Source organism: Dreissena polymorpha, chromosome 7, assembly GCF_020536995.1.
Source record: "Dreissena polymorpha isolate Duluth1 chromosome 7, UMN_Dpol_1.0, whole genome shotgun sequence".
Classification (NCBI taxonomy): Eukaryota; Metazoa; Mollusca; class Bivalvia; order Myida; family Dreissenidae; genus Dreissena; species Dreissena polymorpha.
The window spans coordinates 111,151,814-111,163,492 of NC_068361.1; the positions used below are offsets into that span (position 1 = coordinate 111,151,814).

The 11,679-nt window shown below is 35.4% G+C and overlaps 1 long non-coding RNA gene across 1 annotated transcript; it reads right to left on the reverse strand.

Annotated features, from left to right (window-relative positions):
* Nucleotides 1-220: 220 nt before the first annotated feature.
* LOC127837441 (uncharacterized) lies at nucleotides 221-11,074 on the reverse strand. The gene is made up of 4 exons (XR_008029287.1): nucleotides 10,881-11,074; nucleotides 10,445-10,538; nucleotides 8,304-8,534; nucleotides 221-7,320 (listed from the first exon to the last, which is right to left on the reverse strand). It is a non-coding gene; the product is annotated as an uncharacterized LOC127837441 (long non-coding RNA).
* Nucleotides 11,075-11,679: the final 605 nt, after the last annotated feature.

Below are 11,679 nucleotides of genomic sequence, written 5' to 3' on the forward strand. Positions count from 1 at the left end.
GTTGTTAAGCCCCGTTTTCCTATGCTTCTTTCGCATTTTGTAGCCTCACGCACACATTTAAATTCTCTGTAGACATTCAAATTTTTATATACGTTAAAAGCAATAAAAGGTGTCCATGCTGAATTGCATTGAGCAAAAGTATACCGCAGTACCTAAGCAGAACGTATCCCCCATCGAGGGTAAACGTTGCATAGAATTAACAAACGAAAAAACGCATGTAAATTATATGATAATTTAATATCATATTTAACAACATACAACATTACACAACAGTTAATAATAAATTAACGAAATACCTTTTTATTGAAGAAATGTTGTTTCATTACACGAGTCGCGTTTCGAGAAAACTGGACATAATGCTTGTGCGTAGTTTCATCCCAGATTAGCCTGTGCAGTCCACCAAGGCTAATCAAGTACGACACTTTACGCCTAAATTGGTTTTTTACTAATAAGAGACTTTATTTAAACGAAAAATGTCATATAAGCGGAAAGTGTCGTCCCTGGTTAGCCTGTATGAACTGCACAGGCTAATCTGGAATGACAATTTACGCAAAAACATTATGTCCAATTTTCTCAGAACGAGATTCATAAAATGAAAGAACAACATTTCTGTAACATTTTGTGTAAAACAGGTGACCAACGTGGATACTTTGCAAGATCTGTACAGATTTAAACAAAATAAATACGGTCAAGTCTAATACATATAGTTTATTCATATTAATTACTTCTTGCAGCTGCAGACTACAGAAAGAGTTCACAGCCGTCTAGCGGCAAACAAGAGTTTGATGATGCGGAAAACCAGCGGTTCCAGCAAGTGTTTCCTATTGCGTATAAAAGCACACTTAAAAATCTTCAAACAGATCCAATGTACAATATATTGGGTACCTCTCCCATTCCTGGGATAGCTAAGCAATCCGAACAAAACACTATGTTTGAAAATTACATTAATTTAAGTCAGTAATGGAAAAGTGCTTCGATGGAAACAAAATTTCTTTTGCAGCAGAGAGGGATGCATATTGATAGGTCTTTGATTTTATGATGGTTTTAACAGTTTCAAGAGTACTTCCGGGACGACAAAGACACAAGATAGATGACAAACAAATATCGCTGTTTTTCCAATTTGGTATATGTTCAATTATAAGATTACAGACGATGCCTTGCAAAAAACCAATCTAAGACATAATGTGAATTTTTGCCTTAATCGTTCATTAATGGGAAAGTGTTTGGTACGATTTCTGAATAGAACTAATGCTCGAAGTCTCCTCTTCAATGTTCTTTCAAATTGTTCCTTGGTAGAGATCGAACCCAGGAAAACGCGGATATCATGTCCAGGAATCTGCTGCAACGCAGCTGAGATTTAAAACGGTTGGCTAAAATTAAAAATATAAAGACATATTTTAACTACGCCGATTACGGTTAAAATATTGAAACTTAAAACTGTTAATGTCTATAGAAATATTAAAACAACGTCAATATAACGCGAAAAATACCATAACTTACCGTAATAACTCTAAGTTTTCGGACACTTAAGTTTTCGGACACCCCGTTTTTTAGCATTGCGTTATTGGGTAGATAACCATGTATACCGGTAATAAACAATCGTTTCACCCAACAGCATTCGAAATGATATCGTATTCAGGAAGCAGTATGGTTGTTTGTTTTATAACGTTTTATATACCCTTTCAGGTAAGAGATAGCACATAAATGAAGTATTTTATTGAAAGCAGAGGAAGGAGAGTGCAACACAATACAATTAGTGCACATTTATTAATTGTTTTTATTATATGTCTCTAAATTTCGGAAACTCGTACTTTTTGAATATTTTAAGTATCTAAATTTTGGACACGATTTTTTTAAGTGTCCGAAAACTTTGAGTTATTACGGTAAACAGTTTAATATATTTACTATATAGACATACTGAAACAACGCAGACACAAATAATATAACTAAAACTAGTAATATCTATACTATATAGATATATTGAAACTACGTCGATATAACGGGGAAAATACTATGGTTTAATATGTAAAACAAGGGCTGTTTGTAAAACATGCATGCCCCCCATATGGGCTGTCCGTTGTAGTGGCAGCCATTGTGTGAATACGATTTTTGTCACTGTGACCTTGACCTTTGACCTAGTGACCTGAAAATCAATAGGGGTCATCTGCGGGTCACGATCAATGTACCTATGAAGTGTCATGATCCTAGGCAAAAGTGTTCTTGAGCTATCATCCGAAAATCATTTTACTATTTCAGGTCACCGTGACCTTTGAACTTGTGACCTCAAAATCAATAGGGGTAATCTGCAAGTCATGATCAATCTACCTATGAAGTTTCATGATCCTAGGCGTATGCGTTCTTGAGTTATCATCCGAAAACCATTTTACTATTTCGGGTCACCGTGACCTTGACCTTTGACCTAGTGACCTCAAAATCAATAGGGGTCATCTGCGAGTCATGATCAATCTACCCATGAAGTTTCATGATCCTAGGCGTATGCGTTCTTGAGTTATCATCCGGATACCATTTTACTATTTCGGGTCACCGTGACCTTGACCTTTGACCTAGTGACCTCAAAATCAATAGGGGTCATCTGCGAGTCATGATCAATCTACCCATGAAGTTTCATGATCCTAGGCGTATGCGTTCTTGAGTTATCATTCAAAAACCATTTTACTATTTCTGGTCACCGTGACCTTTGACCTAGTGACCTCAAAATCAATAGGGGTCATCTGCGAGTCATGATCAATGTACCTATGAAGTTTCATGATCCTAGGCCCAAGCGTTCTTGCCTTATCGTCTGACAACCACCTGGTGGACGGACAGACCGACCGACAGACAGACCGACATGAGCAAAGCAATATACCCCGTCTTCTTCGAAGGGGGGCATAATAATATATAGACATATTAAAATAAAGTCAATATAGCATGGACAACACAAAAACTTAAAACCATATATACATATAAAAACTACACCGATATAACAGAAAAATGTTTGGCAAATTATCATTTTGTTCATCATATCATTAAATTTTATTGTATAAATACTAGGTATGGTTAAGGGAAAGGTAAAACCGAGACGTACTATATAAATTTATTTACGGAATATGGCTTGCATCCAAATTTTGCTCACTCTTTTCATATACAATTTTAACAAGCGTCACAAATTTTTTTGTAATTAAAATATGTTAAAACTTAAATAACAAAAACCTGCATTTAAATTTATCAAATAACAAATAATTGGTATGTACTGGGGCTTTTAAAACATATTCCCCTCTAGAGCTTGTAATAAGACATTTAAACAGTCACCAATGATAACATTTATGCATTCTTTTTACATTTTGACACATTTGAAAAACATAAAATATGGAAAAACAACTATACATTAGTATAATTACAAAGAAGCAGGCTAACATTTGTTTTAAAGCTTGAGCAAGATTTTTCAAAGCTTGTTTGGAAATATTATATCTGATCATCTTAACTGGCAGTTAACAAGGGTGCAATTGGTACCCGAAAATACTCAAATTCTAGGTTCCTTACGTTTCGGATTTTAAACAATACATAGTTATTCAGAAACTAAACAACAGATTGAGACTAGAAACGGGATTAACAATTAATTGCAATAAAGGACTTGTTGCCGTATTTTGCTTACAGATAAAATGGTACCACTTTATACCAAACCGCATCATTGAAACTGTAGTTTACACATTCTATGGGTGCTTATTATCTACCTGAAAGCATGTAACATTTGCATCAGGACTAAGACATCAATCTTGTAATATAAACTGTGTGTGTTTTGACGATACATTATATGCTGTTCTACCTCTTGTTTTTATTCATTTTAACAAACTTAAAGTAGATTGAACACTTGTGTTTTTAGTATATTGTGACCTCACCCACAACTGCAGTTATTGACAATTTTAAGCATATCAAATTGATCTACCTTGATATGCAATGGGTAACCTAATCTTGACATATTAGTATTTTCAAAATATTTCTGACATAATTATATATTGTCTAGTGTTTGCTTACATTTGTATAGGAAAGACAAAACGTATTGTATATAACAATGTGTTTATATTTCCTAAATATATTTTTTCTCTTCAATATATTTTTGTTTACTACAATATACATTAAATTACATAAGAGCATTTACACATGCAATGTTATTTGTATTGCCTTGCATCTAAAATATGTTCATAAAACAAAACATAAGACGGTGAATTAATCAAATTGAAAAAATAAAAAATCATAAATAATGTACACCGGAGAATGATGTGTTTTGCTACATATCAACAATAACATAATATACACATATACATTGACTACACTATCTTGGTCAAGTAACATTACTCTTGAACGCACATACCAAGCAGGTTTTCCATACAAGCCTGCACAGTTTTTACAAAGCATCATAAACTATTGTGTCCGAATACAAACGTCAACACTAGCGATGAGCATGTAAATAATAAGTGTGTTATCCACCATTAAGTAATAAACAAGTATAACTTTGGTCATATTACATAAATAATCGCATCCTGATACATGAATAAATTGAAAGCATTCCACAAAATAATAGGCTTTTTGTTATCATTTAACACATTTTATAAACAATCTTTTTTAAAGTGATAACAACATAAGTTTCGTGTCAATTTTCAGAGTTTTGAGCATGAATACAGCTTTTATAATATGATGAAATTGTGTCAATCTTTAACTAAAAATGGCGCGGCAGAGGCCCACGCATATCCCCACGCCGCATGTTTGACTCAGGGCGCCCCATGGTTGGTATAAGAAAAGTTCAGTATCAATTAGAAGTGAATCGGTGTAGAAATGAAGAAATTATAGTAAAAGACAATTTTGGGTGGGTGTGGCCTATTATAGGCGGGGTGCCCCAGGGTTGGTAAAGGGGCCATACATAGTTGAGATTGACCGCATTGTCATAAGAGATTTTCAGTATCAATTTGAAGTAAATCGGTGTAGAAATGAAGAAATTATAGTAAAAGGCAATTTAGGGTGGGCGTGGCCTATGTGGGCCGGGTGCCCCAGGGTTGGTAATGGCGCCATGCATAGTTGAGATTGACTGTATTGTCATAAAAGAGGTTCAGTATCAATTTGAAGTGAATCGGTGTAGAAATGAAGATATTATAGTAAAAGGCAATTTTGGGTGGGGGTGGCCTATGTGGGCGCCCCAGGGATGGTTATGGGGCCATGCATAGTTGAGATTAACTGTATTGTCATAAGAGAGGTTCAGTATCAATTTGAAGTGAATCGGTGTACAAATGAAGTAATTTAGTAAAAGGCAATTTTGGGTGGGCGTGGCCTATGTGGGTGTGGCCTTTTATGGGCGGGGCGCCCCAGGGTTAGTAATGGGGCCATACATAGTTGCGATTGACCGTATTGTCATAAGAGAAGTTCAGTATCAATTAGAAGTCAATCGCTGTAGAAATGAAGAAATTATAGTCAAATTCAATTTTGGGTAGGTGTGGCCTATTATGGGCGGAGCGCCCCAGAGTTGGTAATGGAGCCTAACATAGTTGAGATTGACCGTATTGTCATAAGAGATGTTCAGTATCAATTTTAAGTAAATCAGTGTAGAAATGAAGAAATTATAGTAAAAGGCAATTTTGGGTGGGCGTGACCTATGTGGGCGGGGCGCCCCAGGGTTGGTAATGGCACCATGCATAGTTGAGATTGACCATATTGTCATAAAAGAGGTTCATTATCAATTGAGAGTGAATCGGTGTAGAAATGAAGAAATTATAGTAAAAGGCAATTTTGGGTGGGCGTGGCCTATATGAGCCTATGTGGGCGGGGCGCCCCAGGGTTGGTAATGGGGCCATGAATAGCTGAGATTGACGGTATTGTCATAAGAGAGGTTCAGTATCAATTTGAAGTGAATCGGTGTAGAGAAATTATAGTAAATGGCAATTTTGGGTGGACGTGGCCTATGTGGGCAGGATGCCCTAGGGTTGTAATGGTTGGTAATGGTGCCATGCATAGCTGAGATTGACCGTATTGTCATAAGAGAGGTTCAGTATCAATTTGAAGTTAATCTGTGTAGTAATGAAGAAATTCAAGTTAAAGGCAATTTTGGGTGGGCATGGCCTATGTGGCCGGGGCGCCCCAGGGTTGGTAATGGGGCCATGCATAGTTGAGATTGACCTTATTGTCATAAGAGAGGCTCAGTATCAATTTGAAGTAAATAGGTGCAGAAAGAAGAAGTTAATGTAAAATAACATAAACAAAATGAGTGAAAATCTCTGAACCGCCCCCACCCAACCCCCATAACTTTTGACCCAGGGGTCAGATACAAATTCCGTCACTGTCACCGTCGCACATATGCTCATAGCTACCATGTATGTAAGTTTCAAGGTTCTAGTGCTAATTGTGTAGGAGGAGCATGTGGCCAGGACTGACGGACGGACAGACACACATCAATATAATATCCCCACTTTTTCTCCGAAAAACGTGGGGATAATAAAGTACTGGTAGTTAATAAAAACTTTACAATTTACGGAAAATAAAATCTCAATTCAATTGATATTTTTCTTTAATTTTAAAATTGTATGAGACTTCACAAGATTCTAGATAAAATACTGACTCAAACGAGCATCTGATAAGTTTCTAATACATTCGGAAATACAATAGCTCAAAATAAAAGCGTCACAATTATTACTCGTTCTTAACAGTTTTCAACTAGCGCGTCTAACTATATTACTGAGAAAAACAAAATTGAAGTATGTCTTATGTTATTACAAAATATAACAGATGTATGAAAATGTGTTCAAATTACCAATAATAATTTAAACAGCTTTGCTTAAGGTTAAAATCAAGGCAAGAAAAAATCATATTTTGATATTGTCAATCTTTTTTACATCTGGATCAAAATCAAGAGTGAAATTGTCAGAATACAGAAAAGTTACAACACAGACTTACACAAATTTGCATTTAAAATAATTTAGGTAACTGTTTTTTATTAGTAACTTTCACGTTGTTATAACTAACTTGTTCACATCAAATCACTGACATCATCATAATTCCCACAAGACATTAACTATAGTTCATTCTTACACACAGCTTGGATTATCACAGGACTTGTCAAACATGGTCATTCTACCATTTCAATCTGAACCATGCCACTTGTTTTCCACATTTCAAAATTTTAAGATGATGACTTCTATTGTCCGTGTTCACAAACGACACAGGCACTAAGAAACTAGGAATTGTTAATGTTTATCCATCACTGCGCTTTCTGTGAATGACTAACAGCTGCAACAGGCTGTCTATCTGATACGCCAGTTTGTTTGTGTCAATAGGCTTCTGAAAGAAACAAAGAGGAGTTATTGTGAATCACAGTTTATCAGTATGCTTTTTTACTAACGAGGCTTATACCAAGCACAGTATTGATGGAACAATAATGGTGTTGGTCAAATAAACAATACTTCAGGAGCATAATAACATGAAACTTAATTTCCAAATATCTTTAAGTCATTAAACCATCAATTTGGGAATATAGGATGGGACATCAGTAAATGATATTTTTTGTCATACGGAACATATTAAGTATGCCATCTAGGAATAAAGGTTTGCATCCATAGTGACGGATGCCTCCACATTCAACTTTTGTCTCAAACATCTATTTATGTCAAACGAAAATAAATAAAAATATCTAAGAGTCAAACTTCACTTTCAGGTTAATATGTGTGAAGAGTTTAATCAATAGTATCCTTCATATTGTTATTGCAATTATTTTTGTTTTAATGCATTAAAGACACACAATTTGCACTAAGATCTTAATTGAAATGGACCATGTCCCATCTCTCCAGTCTAACATAGCCAATACCACCAAAGCTTGAACATGACCCTGATGTCAGGGTGTATATTGGGATGAGTTGGAGGACTTCATCATCATGGGTACAGCACTGTAGGTAGGGTTGACCTGCTGTTTTACCTGACCCTGGCTTCAAGTGGAGCACTGGGGCCAGTTGAAGGACTTCGTCGTTATGAATACAGAAATGAAGGGACCTGCTGTTGAACCTGACCCTGACAACAAAGTGAATACTGTGGTGAGTTGGAGGACTTCGTCGTTATAAACACGGCACTGTAGGGAGGGTTGACCTGTTGTTGAACCTGACCCTGACACCAAAGTGAGTACTGGGGTTAGTTGGAGAACTCCATCAACATGGATATGGCACTATATGGATGGTTGACCTGTTGTTGAACCTACTCTGACAACAAAGTGAGAAATGGGGTGAGTTGGAGATCTTCATCGTCACGGATACGGCGCTGTAGTGAGGACTTACCTGCTGTTGAACCTGACCCTGACTGCAAGGGGAGTACTGGGGCGAGTTGGAGGACTTCATCACTATGGATGCAGCACTTTAAGGAGGGCTTTAATGCTGTTGAACCTGACCCTTAAGTGAAGGGGAGTACGAACTGGGGCAATTGGAGGACTTCCTCGTCATGGATACGGCGCTGTAGGGAGGGTATACCTCTCACAGATCTTGTTGAGATGTTGTAAGGTGTGGTTCAACCTGGATATGAATATGGGAAAATTGGAAAACATATATATGGCTATATTGTAAAACAAAACTTAATAATGTAAATGTTTCGAGAATAAAATAAAGCAAGGTAAATACATACTTACATATATATGTATTGTTAAATAAAACATAGAGTCTTAAATAAGCAAGAAAAAATGATATCAAGGTTAAGTCTTTGTTTAAGTATTTTGAACTAACACTTGTGAGAATAAATCAAGCAAAGTCAAATATATCAGTCTGCGTATATATGAATATATATGAACAAACAAAAATGTGTAAACCTTAATTGTTTTCTGATTAAATTCAAGTTTTCAAGAAACTCATCTTCTTCTTGTTGGCTAAAAAAGTTGGCTGGATGAAATTTTAAAACCCTATCACAAGCGAGAACAGGCCCTAAGTTCTTGGGGCTTGACTGGTACCATTGCCATGCAAAAGCGATATTATTATTATTATTATAGCGGATTTATATAGCGCCCTTTTCATGCAAGAGTGCACCTTCAAAGGCGCTTATATTGATGCTAGTGCGTTCCTGACAACAATACCACATTGCTTGAATAACTTGTAACTAAGACATGCATTAAATTATTTACAGTTTTACACAAGGACTAATTTTTCATTAGTCAAATTAGCCTTGGATGGCATTTTCATCTACTGAAGATGGCAACAATACGTAATTGCTGATCGTAGTTTCATGATTGTCTCTAGCCATACAATTTGATCTAGCCAAATCATCCTCAATGTATCAAGTAGCGTTGCTTTCCTGAAAGCAACAAATTAAGTCACCCATTTAGGTTAAACTCGTAACAAGTGATGGAAACCAATCCAAACATAAAATTGAATTTGTGTTTTCTCTTTTTCAAATATATGCAACTTTCAATTATTAAAACACTTGATAGAGCTTTTGTTCCTCTCCATTTAATGGTATTCCTATTCAATTATTTCTTAGTTCCGTGAATATGTGTAATGCTACGTCATTAAATGGATAGCATAGAAAGTGTTTGCATATGGCGTGTTTAATAAAAACTTTGCACCACTTAAAAGTGTGGTATTTTTTATTTGTTATACAAGTTTTCCAACAACTAAGTAAGATGGCTTTAACACAAATTATGTGCAGCGAGTATGCCATTGTCAATATAAAAACAGACAAACAAATCATTACACATAATCGATCCGGTAATCTTTCTGATAATGAAATTTCTTATAAAGGTACTCCTTCATAAACCCTCCTGTGGACGATGTGGTTTTATGGACGCTTATTAAAGCAAACTATAAACATGTAATAAGCTTTCAATGGGTAGGGCGAAATATTAAGCTGATATTACGAATAAATAAGTAACTACAGTTATGTGTGTACAATAAACTGCTTTGTATCACTGCTCTTTTTGTGGGGTGTTGCCATGGAAAGGGATTATCACTGGTTAGTTAACAGTTATTTTTCAGACCAATGAAAGTAAAGGTTAGTCCAAGAATTTGAATCAGGTACAAAATCAACTGTTTTAAATGCACATGTTATGTATTGTCATCTACATCAGAATGATTGCAAATCTTGTGTAAACATAAAAATATTCATGTGAAAAAAAGTTCATATAATTATAAAAAGTTGTGTGCACCTTGGTGTTCTTTGAGTTCTGAATAAGGTCTATATTTGTGTCTTTGTAACTCTAATTGATTTAATAATAATAAACTCTAATTGATGTTGCAATCATGCGTTAGCTAAATTAACTGGAGCCAAAATCCATCGCCCCTTGAATTTGTGCTGGGCCAATAGTTTTGAATATTAAAAAATACCTCCCCTCTACAAGAAGAACTGAGTATGCAAACTATATTCAAAATGTTTGATTGTTTTTAACCCTACGATTGCTTGCATTCATATGATTTGTATATCCAAAGAATGGTCTTACCTTAAATGTTGGGTTGGTTCTTTGCTTCCGCCATGTGTTTCAACTGACATGGACAACTGACTTGACTGTAATGCCAGATGTGGTTGGTCAAGCACTTGAAAAAAAAGAGGCCAGTTAGTGGTTACGGTACTCATACCAATAAAATGTGTTACACTTGAGCTGCTTGTTAAACAGACATGTTTAGGTTAAAAAGAATTTGTATTTAATATTGGATGTAAAAAACTGTGGCAGAGTGGAAAATGAAGCAATATATCCGAAGACGAATGTGGGCACCTCATTTCTTTATCTTCTTTTTGCATATTGCCAAGAATAAATGAATGGCCTATCTCACATTTCTTGATGTGGTCTAGGAAAATTATTAAAAATTAACGCAACTTTGGCCTCAAATTGGAGAATCTACATTATTTGACCTTCTGTAAATTCACATCCTTCTTACCGACGTTATTATCAGGATCCTTGTTCTGAATTAGTGGTGACTTCAGGAGGTTTTTGCTCTCCTTGTCATCCGTTGTCAAGGCAAACTCAGAACTATGGTGATGATCGTTGTTTGAAATAATCAGCAATCTCTGCAGACGGCTGAGTCTGGGTCCTGTCTGCGAGGACACATTGTTGAGTTTCCCTGACGACTGTTGTGTCTACTACGTCCACATGAGAAAATAGATTTAAACTTGTTAAGTTCGGAAACAACACCACATAGTTACACGAACAACTATTGTGTCAATTATGTCCAATTTAGAAATAGATATAAACCTGTTAATTGGAATAAAAATCACATAAAATAGCATAAGATTATAGTTGCCTAAGACAAGACATGCTACAACACTTAACAAATCATATCAACTATAATCCTATAATCCAGGCATCTTTGTATCTCTACACTTTGAATACGTGCAACAGGTAAAGCAAACATGTAGCAGAGTATACTGATAATTTATATGTACGTTTTTAATAAAAATAAAAAAACTATTAAACATAAGATTATCTTATGATGAATTTTGTAATATTTATTAAGATGTACCTTCTAAATCAGCAGAGTTAACATTACAGGCAGAAAGGTGGGATGCCTTTACCGTGTTTTTTATTTAAGCTAAACCCCATAATAAAACACGTTAATATTAACAATGCAAAATAAAGCAGCATAAAACACGATAAAATAAAACCACTTCCCTCCAGGTGTATTTTTTTTATAATTGATGCAAACAATACTAAAAAGATCAGTATATTTTACTTTGAAG